General features: G+C 39.4%; 1 long non-coding RNA gene across 1 annotated transcript in view; it reads left to right on the top strand.

The window, feature by feature from the left end:
* The first annotated feature begins 1,120 nt into the window (after positions 1-1,120).
* The window catches only part of LOC139827738 (uncharacterized), a 40,984-nt gene continuing 14,978 nt past the window's right edge, over positions 1,121-27,126 (top strand). The window contains exon 1 of the long non-coding RNA XR_011738658.1: positions 1,121-1,245. This is a non-coding gene — a long non-coding RNA (uncharacterized lncRNA). The remainder of the gene's footprint in view (positions 1,246-27,126) is intronic.

The following is a 27,126-nucleotide window of genomic DNA, read 5'->3' as shown; positions in this document are numbered from 1 at the left end:
CTGTCATAAACACCATATAGTCCTAGGGGTTCATCTGTGTAAAGGTTTGTTTGCAGGATAGGCCATCTAGGACTCAAACTGCTGGGTTCTGTTTGATTTAGAAAGTGATGCCTGAACCCACTGTTATTAAATGTGACAGGGCCTGACAGAGCCTTAATCAGCTCCCCCTCTTGTCTTTTTCCACAGTGATCAGTGACAGAGAAAAAAAAATAATTGAAAACTGTGGTCATAAAACTCATGGAAAGTGGCAAAATGAAATCTAGACTATAAGCAGTACATTAAATTTGTTTTATTCCCTGTTCTTATGTGTAGGAATAATCAAACTTCAGGTCAAAAATGGTCCTTTAGCATTATTTCCACTGCATCAGTAAAAAATAATATCAAAGCCATAGCCCTTAAATGTTCTGTATTATGAAATATAACCCTTTTTATATAATGAGAATTTGATAATAAAATGCACACATAAAAATGTTGTGCTTTGTAAAACAGTTCTTCATCTGTCCAAGTTATTTACTTTATGAAACAAAGTGTTTGAATTTGGAAATAAGTATGTTCTGTAAGGAAATTATCAAGAGTTTCCAGACTAACACTGATTAGGCACATGTGAGAAATTATGACTGACAGGTAGGATTTTTTTTTTTTTTTAACATGAACATATATGTAAGGGTCACAGGTTGTATATTTGCAAAGTACCTGGCTATGGTACCAAGTGGTGAAGCGTCATCCCATGTAAATTTAGTGTGAGAGTCAGCAGAGGCTGATTTTCTCATCTTTGGTCGCTGTGCAGGGTTCAGGATTGCTTCCCCATTGACTAATTTGTGAACTTGTACGCTTTTCTTCTAGGGCAGCATTTGATAGTCCCCAGCTGTCTGCCAGAAAAGGAAGCTCACAGCTCTCAGGGAAGGTTCATGGATTTCTCTGTTTGTCTTTATAGCAGATGCAGTTCTTTACCCTGCCTGAAAGCACCAGAGATTTCTAGATCAATGGACCACTATGGTCATGTACACGCCCCTTGATTGACAGACAGGGCCCTTGACCAATGAAATGCCTTGATTGAGAGATGTGTCTAGATCTCTACCAAAAATGGCCACAGCTCAGCTTCAGCTAGGATATACCTGGAACCTGCTGGATGTCCTTCCTGTGTTGATCTTTCTTAGTGCAACAGGTCTGTAGTTGAAGACTCTCCTTAGACTGAGACACCATCTGAGGAAAGTTCCTTGAGGACTGAGACACTTTGCCTTACTGGTAAGCAACCTTTTGGGTACCCTTGGGAGTCCTCACTTTTTATGAGTGGGAAGATGCACTTTTTGAATAATCATTCAAGAGTTTTGGGATCCCTTGAGTCTGAATTGGCTGTTTACTAATTGAACTCCTTACCGGCATCCGAATTTGTGTTTTATAATGTTGTTGGAGTGCTGAATAATTTTTGATAAACTCAATTTCTAGTTGGTTTTCTGCTAAACAGTTCTGGTTAGAATAAAGTCTGCTTGGAGCTTATTGCCTGCCTAAATTGACTTTTGGGGTGCGTCTCTGACAGCCTTTTCTGCACACATCTGTTCCAGACATGGGCACAGGTGGTTCTTTTTCTGTCTGGAGTATCCTAATTTATGTTTTTACATTCATTGTTGGCTACAGGTCCTTCTTGGAGTACTGGAGTTGTAGACAGAGAATGGTCTGAGGAGACGATCTTACTGTTTCAATGGCATTCACTTATATGTACAGTATATGAATGGGATTGTGATATTTATGAGTTTAATCTAAATTAATACTATGCATTTGACTTGTGCCTCTCTGCCCACAAACGCTTCCCTGCCAGATTTATTGGCACATTCCCTGAGCAGCTTCCAGTGCCTGTGGTAGGACAAGACCATTAACAACGCTGTGGTTGGGATGTTTGGCTGTGAGCTGGCAATGTCAAACCTCAAGACAGAACTGAACTGCAAGATAACTGCTTAAAATAGTAACATTTGTCACAGGAAGGAGCAATTCTAAGAGAGGTATAAACCCACTTTTACCTAGTGCTCCAAACTTCTCTGGGCCAGAAGATCATTAGGTAGGTGAGATTCCCAGCAGATGCTACTTTCAGAACCAGATGGTGCTTGGTTTGAGTTAGGTTCTGGTTTAGAAGTTACAATTTCTCTGTTTTCGTTACCTTTACTCATTCTAAGCTAACAAGTTTTTATCAAAAAAGCAATATCAAATTCATTTTTTTCTGAAGTGCAACATGTCAGCAAGTATAGTCTGTTTCTGTAGCTGGCATATTTTAATATGTCCCCCAGGTGTAACTCAGATGTTTAGTATCCTTTGAGTGTTTCTGTCAGATTGTCTTAGCAGTAGCATCTCGTCTCTCCTCAAATTGGAAAGGCTCCTCCATGGAAATGTGAAAAGGCTGGAAGGCTGATGCTTAAAATAAAGAAGACAGAACAATCTTTTTGTAATGATTGCAGTGCCCATCAGTGCTGTGTGAATGAGAGCAGCATGACTAGCAGCAGTACTGAAAGTTTGCTCTGAGGACACAGTTCGTGGCAGGCAGCTGAGTGAGTCTGCAGATGGATAATGTAAGGTTAGGCACACTTGTTGGTTACTTCTCCCCTCACCTCTTCTTTCATCATAAGGATAATATTTTCCAAAGCTTTCCTGAGAATAATTCAGCTAAGCTTGTGCCATGCCTGAGGCAGAAAGGAGCTCCAGTAAAGCGTGTGTAACGCACTGGTGAAATCAAGTAATTTCTCCTTTGTGCCATAATAAAAGTTAAGCAACTGGTAAGGAAATAGGCAAAGAAAATTTACTGGTAATTATGACTGTTTTTCCGAGCTTTAATTCTGAGGAATGGGTTGGCTGATGTTTACAACTCAGCAGTTAAAACTTTCCTGTCTCTACTGATAATAGCTGCGAATTGTAATAAATGCAGCAGGAAGATGCCCCTCTTTGGCTGCAATAGTTTTGCAAAATTGCTTGTTTGTAGCTGGGCTGTATTCTAAGGCATCAATATCAGCTTTAAAAAAAGGAGGTGTCTCTGATCTTCTTTGAGAAGTCTTTTGTTTTCATTGTTTGAGGAAAATCATCTCAACGTTGCGCATCAAGTCTTCAGCTTTTGTGTAGAGCCTAGCAGTGCAAAACAAAATTTATGTCAGGTACAGCCTCAGTGACAGAAGATGTCTCTGGTTAAGCTTCATAAATATTAGTCTTAAAAGTCTCAATAATAATTATGTCCCCAGCTAACATCAAAGACAAACCCCGTATCTGTGCACTTTCAAATGAAATAGGATAAACCAACTAACTCCTGTTTAAATATTTCAGGATTCATGAGAAGGTGAATGTGTGGTCTGTACTGTTCAGATGGCCTTGGCAGGGTTGCTCAAAATTTGTTCTCAGCTCACCTGGGTGCACATGGACTAATCACTGACAGGAGTGAGTGTAGAATGAAGTGCAGGAGCTATGGATATTTCATTTAAAAATATAGAAAATGAGAAGAAAGAGTAATGGTGCTCTTCTACATAAAACCTTTGAAATCCCTGGAAATGTGAGATATCAGTCAATTCCTTCCACAGCCTTGGAAATGTGAGGTATCAGTCAATTCCTTCCACAGCCTGGCAGTGTGCCATGAGCAGTGGGGTAGGATGGTCACGCGAGAGTTCTCCAAAAGTTGAGTTACTCTTAGAGGTTTCTGTCTCTTTGAATACAAAATGAAGCCTTACTTGGCTGGCATTTGTGTCTGAATTTGTGCACCCATGTTTGCAAGAGCCATGAAGCAAGAGAGAGCAAGCAGAGGGAGCATCCTTCAGCCTGGTGCCAAGCATGCTGAGGGAGGGGAGTGAGTGCAGATCCTGCTCCCACTGCTGCTTCATACTTTACCAGTGACTAGTGCACAGGCTGACTTGGGCTGTGATCTATAGGTGCAGAGCACTGCCACCTTAACACCGTTACTCCTTTTTCTCCTTCCAAGAAAGCAAAGAGGGAAGCATTCATCGCATGTGACAGGGGTGGCTCATAGCAGGAGACTGAGGAAACTGATCCTGGGCAGGTGTTCCCTGAGCTCCTGAGGGCATGTTCCTCCAGCACCAGGGCATGACCAGCTCAGTGGGGATGTGAGCACAGTAGATGGCCATGGCAGCCCATGGGGTGCTAGTGGTGAGATTCATCCCTCCAAATGATTTCTGATACCATGAGATCACTTGAACCACTTTGTAGCAGGAATCATAATTTAATAAGGAAACTATCTCTTGAACTATGAGTCCTTCTCTTTCCAGCCTTGTAGCTCATGCCTGTTTGGATTAACATAGTTTTTTTGTGATAACATAACAATTGCTTACAAGGAAAACAAACATTAGGAAGACAAGACTGATAATACAAGTACTCTGTGCTTACACATTTATGTGCCTGCAGATATGGTCCAGTATTTATGATTTTAGTCCTTTGATTTAATAACCATAATGTTTAAGAAAACAGTTAATACTATGATGTATGCAAGCAATGGGAGCACAGTTTTGGCTGATCACATTTGTCATGTTATGTAATGAAATTTCTTGTTCTTCTAAAGACCTTGTTATCTGCATCAGCATTAAGCATGTGTAACATTATTACTTAATGCTTGTAATGTTAGTTGCTCAGGGGCCCCAGTCAAGATTGGGATCCCCACTGTGCTAAGTGCTGTGTAAACATGCACAATTTAAGGAAAGATGAGACCTTAAAGAGAAACAAAGAAGACAATAAAATAAATCTGTTTTGAGATGATACACATTTGTACTGTTTAATTGTTGTCATAAGTTGGTAGATGGCCTCATTTGTGCCTCAAGCCATCATTAATTATCTGACTCTTCTTCTTAGAGGCAAAACAGCAAAGATGGATTTTGAGCAGTGATTTGGATTAAAGGATATATGTGTTGATATTGATTAGGGCATTCAGTGTTGAAATAGCTTCTGGGCAGGAAACTCAGACTTCTGGAGCATCTGGTAACGTGGTCTGCTGGTAGAACAGGAAAGCGAGGGAGAAGCATGGCAGGATGCAAAAGTCAGGCATCCGCTGGAAATACTAATTTGATTTACTGAACCACTGGGATTCAGTGGAAGATGTAAGAGATTAATTCCAATGTGTTGTAATTAGAATAATAGAATGCTTTGGTTTGAAAGGCACCTTCAGAGGTCATCTAGTTCAAGTCTTCTGCAATGAGAAGGGACATCTTCAACTAGATCAGGTTGCTCAAAGCACCGTCCAGCCTGACCTTGAATGTTTCCAGGGATGGGGCATCTACCACCTCAATTGGGAGGATGGGTTAGAAAAATGAGTTTGAAAGGTGATAATTTCCCTTGATTGGAGAGATACTGCTCAACACCTACAGATCTCTCCCAGGTGAGTGGATGAGAGAAGGACTCACAAGGCTACTCAGTGCTTGTCTGGTAGGAGTGAAGACCCAGTGACACAGGCAGGGACGCTGGACACCTGTAAGTGCAGCCGTGTTAAGAAGATCACTGGGCCTGCTGAGCTCACCTGTATTTCAAGGCTTCAGGCAGGCACGGCCTCCCACTCTTTCTCACAACAAAGCAGGAATCTCAGACATAGTGATAAGGTGCCTCGAGTTTCTCACAGGACTATGTTACCTAACACATAGGTTCTACTCATCAAGCACACAAGGTCAGTAAAACAATTAGTGTGATGTATGTGCTTTCTCTACAGACAGGTGCAAGTCACTTGACCTATTTACATTTAACTAATCTCCTCGCCAAATCTTCTGCTATATTCCCATACACAGTTTTAGATAATGTGGGGACCACTGGGGTTTCTGCTTTGGGTGCTTGTAGCTGATGATGAGTTGTTCAAGGGTAGGTGTGCAGCAGGTAGATAGATGAAAGACAACAAGGTATGGTGATGGTCAGAAACAGCCACCACAGTAATTGGGAGCTGGTATTGTTTCAAAAGGAAAAATGGAAATTACTGACAATTCAAATGCAGACAAAGCCACCAGATTATTGATACCATTTAAGATTTTTTTTTTTTTTCTAATGCTACAAGTGTAAGAAAGCTAACTAAATTTGAGAGGTTATTTTGTTACTTGATTTCAAAACTTGTGATTTATTTAGTTAGATTATGGATACAAATGTACTTGCAGACCCATATTGACTGGAAGCAAGGACCAAAAACTTGAGTCCAGAATTTGGAAGGTTTTTGCAAGAGTGTTTGTCACTACAATAACTGTACTATTACAAAAAGACAGTGGTTGTTTTGTCAGTGTGACATGATTGTCAGTGCTAACACACCCCACAACTTAATTTATCTGTTTTCCGGCAGCAACAGAGACTAGTTAATTTTTTATTTTGTTCCATCTTTCCTTCTGGCAACAAACACATCTCAAAGGGGCTGCCAAAGTTTAAATGATCGTGGCATTTATAGTGATTTCTTATTTATGGATGGTTTTTCTTTTTCATTTGTCTACTCATTTCATTTAACAAATTTGGTTTTGTGACTCATTTGTTCATTTGTCTCAGAGACAGGAGCATAAATAAGGGGAGAACACAAAACTCAGCTCTTTGAAACAGAAATCTGTGGAGTGTCTTTCTGGAATTGTGGGAGAGAGACTGAGAAAGGACACCAAATCTCATCAGTCTGATAGTTGTTCCAACTAAATAAATAAGGCTGACTGACATACAGAAGTTGTAACAGAAGACACACCTCTATTTAATAAGGGTGCATCAGACTGAGATAGGAAAAAGAATAATTTTTTTGTAAAATCTACAATGTTGCTGAAAACTTAGACTAGAAGTAGCAAGGCAGAGAGCCCCTGGTGATGCGAGAGTTGTGCTGTGACCAAGGTATTAATTCTTCCTTTAGCTGATCTGTGGCACCTTGTAGAGTTGATAGTTGGTGTTTTGTATGGAAAGAATAACTTCTTTTCTGGAAAATATTAGGAATTTCATCTTCTGTTATTTTAGATGAGGAAGCAAAGAACATTTCTCTGGCAGTGCGTGTGTGTGAGGAATCAACAGTATGTTTGAAATATTAATAATGACAAATGTATAAACATAGTACTATATCGGTATCAGTTCATATGGATCTCACTCAGTTACCTGTCAGAGTTTAATGTATGGGAAACAACATTCTTTTTGCATTTTAAAAATGTTATTTGAAGTGTTATCTGAAATTTTTAAATGAAAATTAGATGCATAACGAAGTTACTTCACTTTTTAAAATGGTGAGGAAAATTAACTCCTCTTGACCCCTGGATATTAATATAAAGGATTTATTCAGACTTTCAAAGGCCTTTGGCATAGTGTCTCATTAAGCTGTTAAAAAGCTGCTCACCTGAAGTGCCATCATGGCTTGCAAATTAAAGACAAATGAGGATTAAAAGATTGATTTTCAACATGAAAAAACATGATCAATTGTTTGTCCTGGGTGTCTCTGAGGACAAATCAGAAGTGGCCAAAAATAAAATATAAAACATGATGTTCTGAAAAGAGTAGTAAAGAGAATCAATGCAAGTGATAGTAATACATTATCTTTCATTGCTAGTAATACTGTGTTTGGCTCTGGTATCCTTATTTTTATAAAGAAATAGGAATGTGAGAAGGAGGTGATAAGAAGTAGGTGATAAGCTTTACGAGCTATGAGAGAAGACTGTATTTTCTTCTTGTGGTTTAGACATCTAAAACAAGAAAGGAATGTTCTTGTAGTTTAGAAGGGAAACAAACAGTGTGGTAGAAATAGCATTGAAGAAGCATATCCAGTAATTGATGCTACAGGGAAGATAAATTTGAGGCTCAAAATGAAAATCCAGATGGGATTCACTGGTCTAAGTCATCACTGAACAAAATGAACAAAATCCTTCTCTTCCCAGATACATCTTGTGAAGCTTTTGTCTTTTATTTCCTCCATGAGGAGGGACCTCTCTCCAAAGCTGATATTGCTGAAATATGTTTCAAGGCACGGTTGGCTTTTGGAGCTTGTTTATCAGAGAGTCATTTAATCTGCTTTTAGCTGTACGATTTGTCCATCTGATCACAGCAAGTTCTGGCATATTCACCCATACAGGGTGTCTTGTTTCCGTGAAGCATCTGGTATTGGCCACAGCTGGAGGTGAGATCAATGTTTCTCAGACTCAGCTTTGATGCTTTTGAGCTGACAAGGGGTGGTGAAGTGGGGAGCTTGTGGTACCTTAGATGTCAATAGTCAGCAAGAAGTCGGTTGTCCCTGGTTTGGCAGTGTCTCAGCTCCTCCAGGATATTGGGCCAGCTGTGGTGACTGGCTGCACCTGCGCAGGGTAGTCAGCAATTGCAAGATGTACACCAAGCACTGGTGGACATGGACAGCAGGGATGACCTAGTTTTACAGAAGGATAAAAATACAGAGATTTGGGCAGAGAGCTGAAGAAAAGGATTTGTGGTGAGCAGGGAAGATCAGAGAGAAAGTAGTGCATGGAGTAAAATCCAGAGGGGCAAGTTTTAGAGAAAAGGAAAAAGAGAACCACGGAACTGAGGAATTAGGCAGTCCTAAGGAAAGCAGCACAGAAAGGCAGAAGGGCAGACAAGAAGAACATCAGCCACTTTCACAGTAAGTGGTTAACTTTCTGTGAACGCCTTGTTTCCCCAAACTCTCTCCAGTTTCCTAGGACTCGCTGTCTGAGTACTTTGAACATGTTTGTGTAAGGTCAGGAGATGAAAAATGACCCAAGCTTCTGTTCAGATAGACTTTAAAAATGTTAAAACCACTCAGTCTGTTGGGTCTTAATTGATTCATCAATAGCTTGTGGCTCATGCTTAGTTCAGTAACAATCAGTAGTTCAAGATCTAAATCTCAGACAGACTGTTCCTGAGATTAGTTCATGAAATGTTGTACTGTATTTTGTCTGTTACTCAAGAAGCCCCAAGATCCAGCTTCCCTGATGAGAGTCCTCAGTGTCACAAAGCTGTTCTTGAGATAGCGGCTGATCTGCCTACCTTTATGGTGGTGCTTTCAGATAATTTTTCATCTTGTAGGTATGAGTGAATCAAGTGGATAGCTGACCTGGTGTATGCTGTCTCTGAAAATGTGTCTTGCACTATTATTCATTTTGCAGTGATGGCAACTAATGGTGCTCAAAACCTGCAAATGGGTGCATCATACACACCTTTTCAGCTGGCAAAGCGGATAACAGCAGCAGTATTTGATACATACAGATGTCATGGAGGACAATTAGACTGTAATACTTGGTCTGTTTCTCATACTGACAACTCAGTCATAGCTTTGAGGGAGTGTTTCTTGTTTAACCTGGTGCTTACAAGCACTTAAGGTGTAGTTGTTGACTTATTTTTGGTGTTGTTTGGCAGATATATCTGCATAGGAGGATCTGTAGTTGTAACGGGGAAGGAGAGGGACAGAATTTCTGAATAGCTGATATGATGACAGGTGTCTTCTTTCCATTTCTTCAGGATGATGGCTAAGTTTCATCTAAAAGACTGTAGAACAAGAAGCCGTTAGACCATCATTGCAAATTAAAAGTTTACCCTTGCAAAAATGCAGAAGACTATTCAAATTGACAGAGACTGTGAAAATATTTTCCCATTTGCATTATATTTTGCATAATCCCCAGTTTCCTGAGCAAGTGCTTCATCTCTTTGTTTTGACTTTTGTTATAGGAAAAAAAAAATAGAGGTTAAGAAATTTCACTAGTATAAAACCTATAAAAATGCAGGCAGATGTGTTGACTCCTGTGATTGGAATGGAGTGATAGCACAGGCTGGTATCCCCACATGTGGAGGAACAGGGAGGGATATAAACTGACTGCCTCATTAAGTGCAACAAGTCCCTTGTGATGCCTACAGCTCATGAGCAGTTAGTTCACTGCTATAGCAGCACTAGCTCGATTTTTAAAGCTAGCAAGGATTATATGTGCTATATAATCATAGTTCCAATTGCAGGGTAAACCCTCTAGTTTATCAAGACAACTTCTAACTCATATAATTGGTCTTAGAAATTATTCTGTTCACATTGATGGTGTCCTTTCAGATGACCAGCCTCATTTCAGAGTATTGTTTTTTGTGACTTAATGAACTGCATCCATTTGATTCAAATGTTTTCCTCATAAAGTCTGCACTTTATATTGATACTTATCTTTTGATGTATTAAAATGTGCCCTTTTAATTGTTTTCCTCAGAGTCATAAAGAATAGCTTTGTATTGTTTTACATTACAACAAAGGATGTGCGAAGTTTAGACTCCTCTGTATTTCTGCAGCATTAGTAAAAAGGTCTTGAGAACGTTTCAACAGACTCTGAGAACGTGCAGTCTGCTGCTGATCGTGTGTCCCCATTAGTTCTGGTTGTTTGGGTCACCAGCAGTTTACTCATGAGAAGTTTCATATGTTTTCACCTGAGGAGGTTTTCAAGTTACTAGTTTGTACCTGAGGAATGTTTTCTGTTGACTTGCGTTCTCTATGTTGTTGTTTTTCCTGATGCATAAATGGTGTGTAATACAGGCCACCAATCATGACTTTAAGTGAAAAACAAACAATAGTGAATTGTTTTCTGACTGACCAGTACATTGAAATCTGTATTTGAATTTACTAAAGAACTCACTGATAGATCTGCAGTAATCATGACCAATTTGCGAAGGGTTCATGAACAAAAACTGGACTTTTGTCATCAGGAATCTAATAAAGAATGAGTCAATCAGCCCTAGTATTGTGAGGCAACTTGTACTGACTATCATATTGAATAAGAAGTTTGCACTGGTTTGCATGACTTTTTGGCTGCTTAAACATGTGTGAATGAATACTGTCTAGGTAGCTGTAGTTATATTCATACTTTACAAGAACAACTTAGTACAAGGAGAAGCTTAAATAGGAATAATAGGCTAAACTGAGCAAAAGAAAACCAAGGACGAATACCTGCAAGTAATTACCAACAATAATTTCTGAACATTACAGTTAGCTCCAAGAGAAGTAGCTTGCATAGCTTGGGTTAGACTGAACAAGTAATTAATGAGAAGCAAAACTGCATTAGCAGAAGAATAGGGAAGATAGATTGTTCTCATCATTATTCAGGACAATCTTAAACATATATTGCTGGTCTAAACATCATATGCATTTCCTGGTTTTGAATTACTCTTTCTGTACAGGCATTGGTTTCTTCTATAGGTAACTTAAAGGTAAATGTTAGAAATACACATTTCAAGAAAACTAGTTCAAGTATCTAGATGATCATAGAATCATTTTGGTTGGAAGAGACCCTTAAGATCAGCGAGTCCAACCATAACCTAACTCTGACACTAAACCATGTCCCTACGAAACTTGTCTAAATGCCTTTTAAACACCTTCAGGGATGGTGACTCCACTGCTTCCATGGGCAGCCTATTCCCACGTTTCACAACCCTTTCTGTGAAGAAATTTTTCCTAATATCCAATCTGAACCTTCCCTGGTGCAACTTGACACCATTTCCTCTTGTCCTACCACTTGCTACTTGGGAGAAGAGACCAATACCCACCTTGCTACAACCTCCTTTCAGGTATCTGTGGAGAGTGATAAGGTCTCCCCTCCACCTCTTTTTCTCCAAGCTAAACAGCCCCAGTTCCCTCATCTGTTCCTCATCAGACTTGTGCTCCAGACCCCTCACCAGCTTCATTGCCCTTCTCTGAACTCCCTCTGGCACCTCTATGTCTTTCCTGTAGTGAGGGGCTCAAAACTGAACACTATTCAAAGTGGGGCCTCAGCAGCACAGTGGGATGGTCACTTCCCTAGTCCTGCTGGCTGCACTATTCTTGATGCACACCAGGACACTATTGACCTTTTTGGCCACCTCGACACACTGCTGACTGGTGTTCAGCTCATGATAGAACTGTTCAAAGAAGTTTTCTGCTATTATGCTGTCATACAGGAGTAGTTAATGAAATTTTGATTTGCTAAAAGTTGATGATAACTTGCACACATTTTCTAACTGTTTGCTAACATAGCAGGTGAAATGCTATTCTTTGAACTAACAAGTTGCTATAGGGAGGGGTAAGATAATTTTAGAGGACATTAGATACTGGAATAAAAAAGAACTCTTTGGAATATTTTTATGGGTCACTGCAAGAATTATCCTTGCAAAAGCAAATGTGACTCCTTTCGAAAAGAAAGTGTTTCTTCAGAGATTAAAACTGTATTGACAGCCTCTATGATTCAATAAGATTTTTTTTCAAGATAAGGCCTATGTAATTTCAGATATTGCATGATTTCCTCTGGATAAATGAATGTCAGAAAATAGAAAAGGCTCATTTTCTAAGCCTGAGTGGCAATTTTCTTATTATGCTGTCATATGAATAAAGTACTTGCCATTCTGAATTGTGCTGGCTCTTTGAAAGCAAAATTTGGGCCAAGATTAATGAAATCAACCAAAATGATGTTTGTTTTATTGGGCATTCTATTGACATTCCAAAATGGCCTGTCAGGTCTCTTCCCTAAAATCATTAGCTTGTTGATATAGTTTGATCTCTTATTTGAAGAGTCCAACCTTCAAAAGTGCCCTCCTGCTGGCTGTTTCTGTCAGCATCTTCTGAAGGACCTGAATCTCGTCCTTGGAGCCCACTCTCTCAGTAGTACTCCTTTCAGATGATGAACAGCCCTGGACATGTTAAAATATTTTGGAGAATCTGGCAAACTTTACATATAACTTCAGGAGTTGTGGTAGATCTGGTTGCTCACATTGAGGCTCCAACCAGGGATAAGTTGAAGATGTGTGAAAAGTTAGTCTGTCTTGGCAGCTGGATGCTGAATGCAGACATGACCCCACTGTGCTGCCCGGATGTGCAGAAGAATAGGAACTGTATTCAGAAAGGATTGGTGCCTACCAAGTGACTTAAAAACAGTAAAGCAAGGAGGAAATAATGGATTAATTTAAAAAGTGAATTGCCCTAATATCCATTGGCTCTAAAGGGACCTGAGGCAGACCAGGGTCTGCCTTGCTTCAGCAGCAAAGTGTAGCTGAGGTTAAATCAACCTATACTGCTTGCGTGAATTTCATTGTATTTGTTCACTCTGCCATTGAAAGTGACATGGATGTTGTTCAGGTGAACCACATTCATCTCTATACCCTGAGTCTATTTTGAGTGCATGAGGACTGAAGTTGAGAACTTCATCAGAAGTGAAGGACAGGGTCATTGGGATGTAGGGCAGGAGAAGGGAGTATGACTGCAGTTTCAAAGTCACTCATGCTGATGCTGTTAAAAATGTCAGGGTGGGCATAAGGATAAAACTATCAGGGCATCAACTTGTTGTTACAGGTAGAAGTGTGTTGGAATATTGATGTCAAACTGGCATGCAGTTCATAGAATCATAGAATAGTTTGGGTTGGATGTGTACTCTTACGTACATACAAGTGTTTGTGGTAGAGGCATATAATTTTTTTTCAGGAACATCAAATGTCTCTCTGCCCATATGAGGCAAAAATATTTATCTGCAGGGGCTTGTATGATGTATCCAGGACAAGCTCATGAAACATAGGGACAGAAAAGCCAATTGTGTATGGATTCTTGCTCTTATTATCAAGAAAGCTTTTGAGGTCAAGGCAGGGCTCAGCATGGAAGTAAATCATACACTGAAACCAGAAATCATGCATGGCATAATAATTTGAAATAACAGCTCATAAAATAAAATTTGCCATTCGACTGTTGTTGTTTAGCACACTTACAGCATGTGTTTTTAAAGGTATCTCATACTTGTCTTACTGTAGTTCCCCCTAGAGCTATGGCATAATGTGATATGAAACCTTCAGTGTGCTATACCAAAGCAGACCATGACCCAGCATAACAGGATAACTTCAGATGGAAAAGCAGACATCCTGGCGTAACAGTGTGGCTGATAGAAACTGAGGCATGGAATAAAAAAGTGAATCCAGTAATATCTATCTTTTCTGTAAACTCTAATATGATGCCAAAGTTGACTCTTCACTGCACAGAGAGAGCCATGCATTTTGACAGTTTTTTTCTCACATTTCTTATGACAGATACAGGTAACCATGCATATCTCTGTGTTTGCAGTGGCCTAAGGACTTCAGTGACAACCTAATAAAATCTAAGGGTAGGTTTCTTACTAGAAAAGCTCCTCCTTTTTTTTTTTTATTTCAAAATAAGTGTTTTGCATGATGCAAATATTATTTCAAATTTTCTGTGCAAGTTTACAAGCTTCTTTCCCCTGTGATTTTACTCTTTACACTTTTTTGGAATCCTCTGAACTTTTTGATATCTACTGCAGTTTCTCCAGAGTTTGGCTAGCCTTCCAGCAGCAGATATAAGTGCAGCAACTGGTTTATTATCAAAACAGAGGTTGTCATTCTGCAAACAAAGTGTGTAACTTCAGTTACTTAACTACTCTGACAGAAGGTGTGTGGTGTTTTTTGTTCTTTTTTTCTTACAGTAACTCAAAGGAACACGAGAGATTAAAACTCTTCAGGTGCTGCTGAAAAGGAGTCCAGGGGAAGCAGAAGGGAGGGGGAGGCTCTTGCTTTATTTATTTGTTTTGTCCTAAGTTGCATTTGTAGGTGAAGCCTAGATATTTGCATTAAAAAGCTGCTACTTCAGAAGGAGGAGAAAGCTCAATTTTATTAGTCTTTGTGTCACATTACTAAGTCTCTGACAATTAGAAGACGTGTGTGTCATACATATGTTCATGACACCATTCTATACAAGGATTAAGAGTATCTGTGGCCTATATAAACAGCTGTTTTATGACAAGTAAATTGGAAGCTCAAGATGACCAGATTATTTGTCGTTTATTTTCAGAAGGTGGCAGAACGACAGGTAAACCCCATTTTCAGCTGCTTTGAAATGGCAAGGCTCTGTGGACACACATGAGACTCACCGGTGGCATGGTGACCCTCTGTAACATGCTGCAGGGCCTGGCTTCTTACATTTGAGTTTAGTAAATTCGGGGTTGCAGCCTCACATATCGTGCAAGGCTTCCCAGTGCATGCAGAGGGACTGCGTGACTGGTCTCACTGCTACTGTTATTGGCATCCCCTCCCTCTGTATGATGTCTTTATAAAGCTTTTTTATTGTGCCAGTAACTGCAACATATATGGACAACCTGGCTGTAGCGCAAATAATGTGATGATCAAACCCAACTTGGCCAGTAAGAGCAGAGGTTTGGTTAATCACCAACTACAGCCTATATGAGTCTTGGTACTGTCAGACCTCATCAGATGTTTGCTGTGTTTTAGAAAGGTAAGAGCAGTTGTACTGGGTTGGAGCAGAGATCCACCTAGTTTGGCATACTGACTCCAGCACTGGCCAGGACAAGATCTGTGGGGAAGTGTATAAAGAACATAGAAAAATCATTTTCCCTAGTGTTCTCACCAGCTTCTTGTGCTCTGCAGTTTAGGGTTTTCTCAAGCCAGGAATTATATCTTTGTGTGTCAGCTTTCAGTACATCTTCCATAACTTTTTCTAATTACTTTCAGTATGTTTTATGAATATAAAAGATAATTATCACATTATTTCTGATTTTTGAGGTATGTTTCATTTCCTTCAAAACAAAATTTAAAGTTTAGAGCTTATGGGGTGGGGGGAAGAAAAAAAAAAAAGATAATTCCATACTTTTTTCGATTTGGCTGAAACCTAAGTCTGTTTAACCTAAATAAGATAAGCAAATAATTCAGCTACGCTGCTCTGATTTTTATATTGAGACCAGAAATAACTTCTAGAAAGCTATTTCTTATGTGCACTGAGAATAAGACAAAGCATCAGTGTGTTGATTTATCCAGGTTCCCAAGCTGCCCCTGCAGCAGTCTGCAGCGTTACCCATCACTATTACTTTGTGGTGACTAGAGGCAATAGCTACCTTTTGGAAAGGGAAAATGATATATAGAAAAATGTGTGGTTTGAAAAGGATGAAAAAAAGGAATCAGGCAATTATCTAAGAGGAAAATATCCTATTCTCACTAAGTGTATAGGACTGGTCCTTGTTCTGATCTAACTTCTCTGAAGAGTGAGAGCCCACCAGTATACTGACTGCAAAAGGAGTGCAATTGTTTGGTGGAGCAAACACATACACAAACAAGCTGTTGGCCAAGAAAAAACGTGAGGGAATGTGGAAACAATAAAAATAAAGGAAAATCTGCGGAGTAGATTTTCTTCTTTGTCACGTGATATTTTCCTTGTAAGCAATGTTTACCCTTTCCCCATTCTTTTATGGGAAAAATGGGGAGGGATGAGGACAGACTCAGGCATGGCTTCTACTTTTTCTTAGGGCAGTCTGATGCTGCTCCTGGTGGCAGTGATTTCTCCAGCTCTTGCACTGCTGCTTTGATCACCTTCACCCTTCCCTCTTTCTTGCTGGATAGGTGGCCCTTTCTCCTCCAGGCAGCAATCCACTGCCCTCCCCACAGGCTTGGGCAGCTCACCTGAACTTGTGTCCCAGTCCTGAGCCGAGATTACAAAGCTGGCTTGGAGGGTGGTGAGAGGTGGTTCTTCCCAAAGCACTGGGCAAGCTGACAGGAGCTGAGCATCTGGCTCTGTCTTAATGTTTTTACATGTGCCCCATCCCCCTTCTTGCCCTGTCCTTCCCCAAGCATCGCTTTTGTCACTGCACACTGTCATTGGTAATTGAAACTGTTGTTTTACTTGACACAGTCTTTGACTAATAAAGAGTTATAGAAGAAAAATGAAATGCTCAGGTGTTAATGTGGTGAATGTCACTGAAGAGCTTCAACTGAGGATTTGCTGTTTAATTAAAAAAAACCCCAAACAGTCTGTATTATTCAACACCAGAGCATTCCTCAGGTTTCTTGTCTGCCTGCAAGCCCCAGGCATGTCTTAATTTCATATTAAGATGAGTTGTTTGTCTCGCAAGCTTCCACTCTATATTCCTGTCTTCCCTTATCTTATTTCCTTTCTTGCCTCCTCTCACTTATTTTTTTCAGGCAGAAAATTCAATGTGTGCCCTGGCTGGGAGCTCTTGCTCTCTAGGTAACTGTCAGTTGGAGTGACCAGGGAAACAGCTGCTGGATGCACTGGACATCAAAAGAAGTGTGTGCATGCATGAAAAAGCAACTTCCCCCAAAAAAGCCCACCAAAGTTAATGCATTTTCCTCCGGCAATTGTAAATTCATTTTGCTCTCCTCTTCCCCCTCCTCCCAACTTGTGCCATTTTAATCAAGTTTCTGTAAAATAGTGTTCTGAATTATTATATGCTGTGAGACTGATTATTGGTTACATGTAGAACGTGAGAAAGGAGTAGGGAAGCTGATTTTTGCTGTTGCTACAGGAGACTGCGTCACTTTGTCTTAATCCTTGGCACATAAGGTCACTAAGCAGAGTGTTATCATTTGATAAGAAAAGTAGGTACACTATTACCTTTGAAATGGCTAAGTGATTGGAACCTAAAGCACAACCATCTCATAACTATAATAGATTGGCCTCAAAGATGCAGTGTTTAAGGGAGGGGCAAGCCCTCTTCTGTACTAATCTGGGCATAAATTCCGTTATTACTTAAGATGCCTAATTTTTGAATGCCAGAACGTCTTACTGTGTATATTCATTAAAGCTGTATTGGTACGCCAGTCAGCCTCTAAATATCCTCAAACATCTTAGCAATCACACTTGTACACTGCCTCTGTGTACTGATGTGCTAATATAAGCTTTTAGCTGTCATTTTGATGTTTTAATGTTAGTCACTACACAACTCACAAATATTTAGAGAAAATCCTCAGTGTCAAACCCTTCTTCCACATAACAAAGCTCATTCAATATTTCTCATTATATACTTGTTGTTCATTCTTTTAACTCTCTATAAATCCTTATCCTGATTTTGAAATGATATCATACATTTGTAACAAATTCCTGTTGATCTCACTTTTGAGTAGTTTCTTTCACAATGGCAAAGGTAATAATCATATTTATTTTGCCACGTACATTCAGTGTTTACTCTCCCCGCTGTGTAAACACAGAGAGAACTAGCATTAGGAACATCCTGTTTTTCTTGTGTATGTGCCTGAAAAATGCCAGGTCATAACAAGTTGAAACACCATTATGAGTGTTTACTGAAGTAATTGATGGGGACAGAAATTCTCCCTGCAGGGCGTAAGCATGCAGGTCTGATACAAAATACACACCCCTGCATAAGGCAGAACCCATCAGCAGTTTGCCTCTGAAGTTTTCCTGCCTCAGTGCAGAGAAAGGTTGTGAAAAGCTGTGACCCATGGTCTGGCAGCACACACAGACCCTGCAGACTCCTAATGAGCAGTTCACCTGAGTGAAGGTTCCTCTCCAGTGCACCAGGCTTTGGTGCAGGGCAGCTCAGCGATGCCCCAGCAGCAGCTGCCTTGGTCCCTTGAATCTTAATTAAGAGGGTTCAGGCCACAGGTGAGAGGTCGAGGAGATGAACGTGCTAATGCAATGAAACCCATGAGGTTTCACTTTGCACAGATTTGAAGGGAAATGTATGTGTTGATCGCAAGACAGTCCAGGTTTTTAAGAACTGCACAAGGAGCCAGAATGTCCTGCCTTTAAATTCAGTCTCTGACATTTTCTCTGTAGATACAGGCAGCCCATTTAGCCTTTTCTGTGTTACTCACCCTGTGTGCAGCATGGGAATAGTATCTGGTTGGTATTGTTACAGGGTGTGTTGGTTAGCATGAGTGAAGATGAGAAAAGCCAAGTAATAGTAGCTTAATTTTATGAAGCTGTCCTCCTTCTTTCTCTATCCACCTGAGATTTGTTTCATGTGCACCTACCTAGATGCTTTTTCATGCATATTATCAATTTATATAACAGAAATTTACAGTCTGTTCAAGTTACAGTCTATTAAAGAACAAAGAGAAACATCTTGGTGTAAATTTTCCATGCTGTTGTGGCAGCATATTTGTTTGTGCAGGTATATACCAAAAAAAAAGCTTTGTTTTTTGTATAGTGTTTTATAGTGTTGTAAGAAACAACTGGAGTCCAACACCTATAATTTAATTAAAATATTTTGTTGCCAATTCATAATATGATTTTTATTTTTCTGTCTAAGTGGAACAATCCATTAAACATTTTCCTCATGACATGTCAGTTTTAATCTTGTAGTGGTATTATTTAACAACATGCATGCCTGACTCTCCCCTTGGTTCCTAGTTGCTACCATCTGACATGTCTGTATCATAGCTGCTACCCATTTGAATGGCATACTGGCACTTTATATTTTCAACCCTAATACTGTCCCCTCCACTATGGCTTTTAATAAATGGCTTTTCCTGCTGAATCTTCCAACACCCTTATCAACTGCTGCTTTGCTATTTTTGTTCCTAACACACATCTGGTTGTGAAAAACCTTATTTTCTACCCCACTGCAACCAGGTCAAATCCTGCTGAAATGCACAGTGCAGCAATAGGAATGGAGATGCTTGTTATAAGCATTAAGGCAATAAAGTTGCTTTAAAATATTAGATAATACTGAATTTCAAACCTCTGTGGACTTTCAATTTGATTAAAGCTTGTTTGATAAGACTTTAGTTTACTTCAGTTGCTTCTTTCGAAAAGTTTGAGCCATTGCTTATTGGAATCAGTCTTTCTTTTTACTCCAGTGTACTTTGGAAACTGACTTTAAGTGAGGTACAGAGTCTGATGTAGTCAGGTGAAGTGTTAGTATTTTTGACCTTTAGTGGAAAGAGAGGAAACTCCATAGTGGAATTTCCTATATAGTATTAGCAACAGGTGGCTAAAGAAATGTTTTTTTCAGATTTGCTGTGCATTAACTCATCATCTTGTGAGGCTAATGGACAGGTCAGTAAGTTCTGGTTTCACTGAATGGTTGTGGGTTGACAACAAGTTTCAAAGCAGAAACTGTAAAGCCAAAGATCTCGGTGCCTGGTCTTTTTTGTAAGAATAATTATTTTTGGGCTTTCCCAGTTCCTCAGTGCTGACTTTCTCACATGTGATTCCTTGACTTTCAATGACTGTTTTCAATATGGATGAGGGCATATTATTACTAATAAATTTCTTTCAAGCTATTTTAAATCTACTTTTGTTTGTAATCATCTTGGATGAGTTTCACTGTATGTTTTCTTGTTTGTATATGATCTGTTGTAAATTACAGCTGTAAAACGACATAAGTTATTGGAAAGTGTTTCAATCCCAGCCAAAAATTCTCTGCAGCTGCACATGGTAATTGGAAATGTTTATCTTATAAGAAAAGTGTGAGATGGGGGAATGACTGAGAACAGATAACAGCATACCTTTTTTTTTTTTTTTTTAATATAAGGTGATATGAGTGACATGTTATGTTAGGCACCAATAGTTCTGAAAAATATGGTTTGGAGTTCTTTATCATTTAGTTGTGTAATAACACAATATGTAGAGGTGATACTGCTGTGATAAAAAGATGAAGGAACAAATTCTGCAAGCTATTCTGATGAAAAAGGAACTACATATTTCATCCTAGTATTCATCCTAGTATCCACTCAGATGGGAGCAAAATGTATAATTTGAGTCTTTGATTAAAAGTTAAGGTAAACCAAAATATTTAGGAGCGAGGGAAATGTATAAAGGTCAAAGTCTGAGTTATGTGAATTTGAAAGAGCAGACCTTGAGAAAAACATCAGTCTTTTCCTTAGGATTTATATCCTGGATGAAGCTAGAAAAGACACTGTCTTCTGAAATTTCAAGAGCAAAAGGATAAACTTCCAATATAAATTTGCATACCTCTCAACTTCTTAACTGAATTTTTACAGGTTTTCCTTGTGAGCAAAGTTAGGTTTCCTAAGTGGGTGTATGAAGAAAGGCAAAAAGGTACCAACATGCTTAAAAGCCCAAATGGCAGAGGCCCAAGTTCAGGGATTTGTGGTATTTAACATGATATGCTCTGAAATAATGATGAATCCATGTTAGATGTCCAGTTGTTGTGTAGTGTTCATCTTTCTTGTCAACTTCTGCAGGCAACCAATTTGTACCTTGAAGCCCAAGATTTAATTAGGTATCTTACTGGTTACTGCTAAAGTTAAAATGTCATTATGTCTTCATAAGATTATTGAACCAGAGTACTTGGCTCTTTGCCTTCAGATTAATATTACATTAAAAATTAAATACAGTTGTTCAGGCAATTTAAGGTAAATAACACACCACCATGTTTTTTGAAAGTATATAATGCAAGCAAGACAAAGGATCAAAGATGAAAAAAGCTTTTTTGGACAATTACTGATAATGATGCTCTAGTGTTTCTACACTTCTAAATTGCTAATCTCTCTAAAGTAAGGACTGATGCTTTTCTTGCTTTCCTTGTTATGATGTATGTGTGCATGAATGGTGGCAGCAGCGATGTGAGTGCACCACATATAACTAACTGTGGAGCCTGCTTTTCAGTGGGCTGAATTCCTTGGAAGAGGCAATCAACATCCTCACTACCACCTGTAGCTCAAGGTCTTCAGCTTTCCAAGGGAAATGATGTTAAATTTTCTGTTTCTGTGGAGCAGCCTCCTTGGATAACGTAGAAGTGCAGGCCTCAGAGGAGATTCAGAAGATTAATAGCACGTTTACCAACCAGGAGGCAGGATCAGCTAGCTGCATGCCAGTAATTTTCCTTTTTATTTTTTCTTTTTTTTTTTTTTTTTTCCTGAGGTCTAATCTGAATCCTTCTTGCTGCAATTTGCATATTATTATTGCTTGCTTTATCTACCGCTGGCACAGAGATTTTCTCTTTCGCTTTGCAGAAACTTTTTACATACTTGAGGCTACTCAGTCACTTTTTCTTTAGCTTAGGTAACCTTAGCTCTTTCAGGCTTTCCAGCCTTGTGGTTACTTTTGTTGCTATTCTTTAGATCCAGTTACTCAACAGCTTTCCTCTGGTATGACCCCTGAAACTGGATACAGTGTTCCAATGGGAGCTTTTGCAGAATTAAAGAGAGGAACTCGACTATTTCATGTATCTTCTGGGCTACATTGGTGTAATCTGATCCCAGGTTGGTATTGGGTTCTTTCACAGTGGCATGGTGGTGTTGGTGCATTTTCAATCTGAAACCCAAAAGCACCGAGACTAGAAAAAGTTAGAGAACACAGCAGAGGCAGAAGAGGCAGAAACTGTCTGAAGAACCACACCTGAAGCACAACTTTCTGAGATCCAAAGCTAGGTGTGTGGTCAAGCTGAATCTGGGTAGAGAAGGAAAAGCAAATGCATTCCTAAATTGAGATTCACAAGTGTCATTTCTGAAAGGAAATGCCTCTTTTCTGCAGCTGAAAAAGACCCATGTGACAGTGACACCTGGCAATGTACCAGAATCCAAAATCCAAATGTTAATCATTTTTTACTGAGACTGATCTGTTGAGTAAAGAAATCTTTCTACTTTTTTCCTACAGGCTGTAAACTTAGCTAGGAGATGGGATGTTGTGGTGACATCTGTGCTTTGTGCAAAGGAACAATGTAATCCATGCTCAGAATGTAATGAGCCCAGGTCAAATAAGCAATCATGGCACTGCTTTTCAGGTCTAGGTGTCCTGAATCCTGAGCCTATTAGCATGGCTCAGAGCTCCAAGAAATTAAGAAGAACACATTTGATTGTACCAGTAGCATTATTTGTGTGTGATTTTCTATTTTGGTGGTGTTTTGCTTTGTGTTATTTTGTGCATGGCAGGCTTAGGCAGCTACTGTTTCATACGCCTCCCTTAACTCCATCTTTAACTCACCGACTTCAGAGCTTCTGAAACAGACCAGTTCAGCTGCAAGACAGGCACTAACTTGGTGTTTCCTTCTGAAAAGTACAGGGAAGCTCAGAGCAGCCCCTAGTCATGGTGATACTGATGAAGTTGTAAAGCCAAAGTTAGATTTTGACTGCTACTATGTCAGATTATTCCCTCAGGTGAGATTGGGACAATTGTCCTTCAGACAAGACTTGAGTTATATTTAAATTAGCATTAACAGTGTCATTATGGCAACAGAAAACTTAGTGTGGGATGCTAAACCTGTTCAAGTGTATGCTAAGTTTTCCACAGAGGTTTTATAACCTGCATTGAGTGAGAAACACGGTGCTGTATCTCTGCTGCTGACAGTTATGTGAGAAAGTGATGTAGGATATTCTGGTTATACTGGATGGTAACTGCAGTATAGACATATTGTCAGGTCCTGTAGGAAAGTGATGTCTCCTACCATAGGTTCCTACCTAGGGGGAGAAATATCTCTTTTTTCCTTTACTTGTCTTGGATAGGAATCTCTGAAAATATCCAATATATTTATTGGTTCCTCTGCAGAGGAGTGACTGGAAAGGAACTGGTTTTTAAGCTCTGTTCCATTCATTGCTGTTGGTACCTGGAGATGATAATGTCTCCGTTCACATCTCAACAGTGAGCTTACCCAGGTACGCCTAATACCTGGTAGCTTGCTTGGGCTTTATCACTACTGTTCCATAGTTTCTGTTACTTTTTATGAGAACACTGATAAATGCTGTGAGAAAGACTTCAGTTGCCCACAAGGAACTTCTACATAATCGATGTCATCATTGCTGATCATGTTAGCGTAGAAAGCTGCAGACTGCAGCATGCTCGATGGTGAGATCCCACCTCTCGGGCACAGTGATTTGCAATTAGTTTCTGAGCGTGCCAGGTGAGATGGCTGGCCCTCGAGGGCTGTTTCACCTAGACAGCAAAAAGCTATTCAGGAAATTAGTGCAACACATTGATTCCACCCCCCCCCCCCCCCCAGTAAGGTGTTAGACATAAAATAAATGTCTTTCATTTCACCTGTATTGGGTGGTCATTACAGCTCTAGATAATAACAATATTAATAAAAAGAGACAGTTATGGCCAGTTGAATTGCCAAAAGTGAGAAGGGGTCAATATGGTCCTTTTTATATCACTATAGGCTGCTTTCTCAAGGGTATCAGTACAAAGAAAATAATTCTAAATAAAATTTCTAATTGTTTTTACCTTTATTGTGTATGATGTCAGGCATTATCAATGAAAAGGCACTGCATATCTGTGAATGTTTACCTGTGAACATCTAACTGTAAAGTCTTTTAACCATGATTCTGTAGGGTATTGTCTCCTACAGTCCTAAAACCCAGCAGTATTTTAGTTTTACGTAGATTTCTACATATTAGTTTTAGATGTGTTTTTCCTTTTGCACTTATGCTGTTAAGAGTGTTAAGAAAGCCTTGTGCAGGGATTCTCACAGTAGCTTGGGGAGTTGGATAAATAAGTATCAATGTGATCTGAAGACAAAAGTAATGTTAAAATTGTCACAGTCAACTTTCATGATGAAAGAACCAAAGAAAAGTGAAGTACAACTTCTAAGCTGCTGAGATTGTCACTTGTTGTGTATTAAAAAAAAAAAAAAAAAAAAGAGAAGACACACCTATAATATATGCCAGTAGTGGCTTCCTCCTCTTTCCCTCCTCCTTCCTCCTCTTTCCCTCCTCCTTCCTCCTCTTTCCCTCCTCCTTCCTCCTCTTTTCCTCCTCTTCCAGTTTTTGCAGTTTTCTCAAGTGTTTACCATTATGAGTAGTGCTGGTGGAGGAACAGATGTGCTAGAGAACAATTAATGAAAAACAGAGGGTTTCACTTTAAGTTATTTCTCTGAGTATGTTTCATCTGGATAGTCATGATAGGTTATCATCTGATGAATATTTGTCTGCTTCTTTGAAAACAGATGGGAGATATAGCCCTGTTCCTTGGGGAAAAGGGTTCTCACTTCAGAAACTTCACTTGGCACTTTGTATGGAAATGAATGAGTCTTCTAGATGATATCAGAAAAATATGCTATAGCACTGGCCTTGTGAGGCTGGAGGATCTGAGCCAGAGGAAAACTATGAGGAAAATCTTGCAGGATAAAAATCAGATTTACTTTTTTCCATTGGTTAATGGTAGACAAAAGCTTTGCCGATGAATCATGCCTGTGAGAGGAATGGAAATATCCCCAGGTGTCAGCACCTCATCTTGTCCACCCCTCACCAGGACTCACTTTGAATGGGAAATTTTGCCTTTGATTCTTGGTTCTCAGCTATGGTGTACTTTTGCATGTGGATCACCCTTTGCCAATAGCACAACTGTGAGCTTTGAGTGTTTTACCAGTGAAAGTTTAAGTTTTCACTATAGCTTTTAGCCCAAATTTTATTCCATTTGTTCTTCTTTTGCTGCAGATCTCCTAGAATCCTGGAGCAGAGACTTTTACACAATACCTGACAATTTTTCCTCTTTCAAAAAGCCCCATCATGAGGGAGCTCAAGCCATTTACCATATAATCAATAAGCCATGCTTCTAAATGTTTTTATACAATAGCACATAACTACTTTGATATCCTTTCCTTCAGGAAATTACTCTACAAGAATTATTCCTTTACTGAGTAACTGTGCTCAGTCCAATACAGCAGATAATTTTGCATTCAGTTGTTTTCTGTGTGTGCACACAGAGATCTACTTGTAAGCTGTATATATAATGCTTCATGAGTTTTTATTCCATAACTTCTGAAATCATTCTTGTAAATGTTGTCTCTCTCGGGAGATTTAGAAAGAATGGTAATTCCTGGGCTACATAGACCAGTCTATTGCATTATGAAATGTCAGATCTCTTAATCTCTTTTCTATGTGTGGCAAGGTCCACGTTAGAGTTGCTAAGTTTTCTTCTTCTGTGTTTCTATGGGAGAACTGTTATTGACCCTCAGGTCTTTAATGAGTGAGAAACCTTCATCTGACTTCCAGTTGAAACAAAATCCTGACTACCTGACATTTTTTTTCTTAGCAGTTGACCTTCATCTTGTGTGGCTCTTTTGCACTTATCCACCTTATGATAGCTCTGAGATTTTTGTACTGACCTGTTGTACTCAGGAGTAAAGATGGATATCAACACAGTTTTTCAGAGACTCTGAATCTCTGAATCAAAACCATAGAAGGTATTTTGTGTAACTTCTTATTTGACACCCCACTCTCCCTTAAAAGTTTAATTTGGCCCAGAATGAAATGGCTTTCCCCTCCCCACCCCCCCCCCCTTTCCAGTTGAAACTACTTTGGCAAAACTCTCAGGTTTTTAAAGCAAGAAGCCAAAATTTTGGTGCTTTTCAAAACATCAAACCAAAATGTTCCAACATTTCATTTTAAGAGTGGCATGACATTCCATCTTTATGGAGAGATCAAATCTATAATTAGTTAATTTAGTACAAGTTATAAAATGCCCATCTGTGTTTAGAAATCTGCCACAGCCAGAACTCCATCTTCAGTGTGTGATGTCAGTGAGTCTGAAAGTTAACTGGCTGGTGTTTCACAATATATTTGTAGATAATCTACTATTACCTGCAAATGCTACATTAGCAGCTGAGAAATCCTGGCTGCACCAGCCAGCTCCATAGGTTATTTGAGCTACATTTTGGTAGATTTTACTGAGCAGAGAACTACAGAAAATGTAAAGTCTTGAAAAATCTTTTGAGTAAGCAGCTCTTAGTATTTTTTCTGGTGCTCATGTGGACATTCAGGCTGAAGGCATGGAAGGAAGTAAAGAAGCTAAATGTGCCCTAGCCTGCTCCAGGTTCTGCAGTAGATCAAGAGTCTCATGTGGAAGGGAAGATAGTGCTGGCAAACCTCTATCAAAGTACTGTACACCTCAGGGAATTTTATGTATGCATGTGAATAAAAGGATGACTTCAGAGCTTTTCTTCAGAAAATGGCTTTGTAGGGCTTGCTGAGATTTGATAATGTTCCATCTTTTTTCCTAACATCTGTGGGCTCCAGTTTATTCTGGCAGAGTACTAATGTGAAGAGTTTTGCATGTTTGTTAGCAGGATATGGGATAGATTTGCTCTTGGTAGGTCTAAGGTGGAATTTAATGGTGTTATTTTGTACCTTCTGCTTTTGGGTTATGTGATATCAGAGGTGACACTGAAAAAATAATCCAAGGGTTTCCTTTTTGTAGAGAGGATTGTGGTGATTACAAAAAAATTTTTTAAAGGAGGAAAAAAAATTCAATATCTTGATAAGAACACAGCTGATGTAGAAAATAAGGACTTCAGGAGCTTTGTGTTTTCCTTTGGAAATGCTTGTTACTGCAAAGCCTCTGTGTATGGAGACTAACATGGCAATTAACCTTGCTTGGGTCAAGTACAATCTGCAGGAGTGATGTGATCACTCCTGAGTACATGCTGGTAATTTGTTTCATCGATATGTGCTGTGTTGTAGGGCCATTGAGGAAACCTCACAGTGACTTTAATACTCTCCAGCCTAGTGTAGGCAAGACCT

This window comes from Patagioenas fasciata, chromosome 3, assembly GCF_037038585.1.
Source record: "Patagioenas fasciata isolate bPatFas1 chromosome 3, bPatFas1.hap1, whole genome shotgun sequence".
Classification (NCBI taxonomy): domain Eukaryota; kingdom Metazoa; phylum Chordata; class Aves; order Columbiformes; family Columbidae; genus Patagioenas; species Patagioenas fasciata.
Note: the sequence above shows the minus strand (reverse complement) of the source record. Positions and strands in the feature narration are given on the sequence as shown.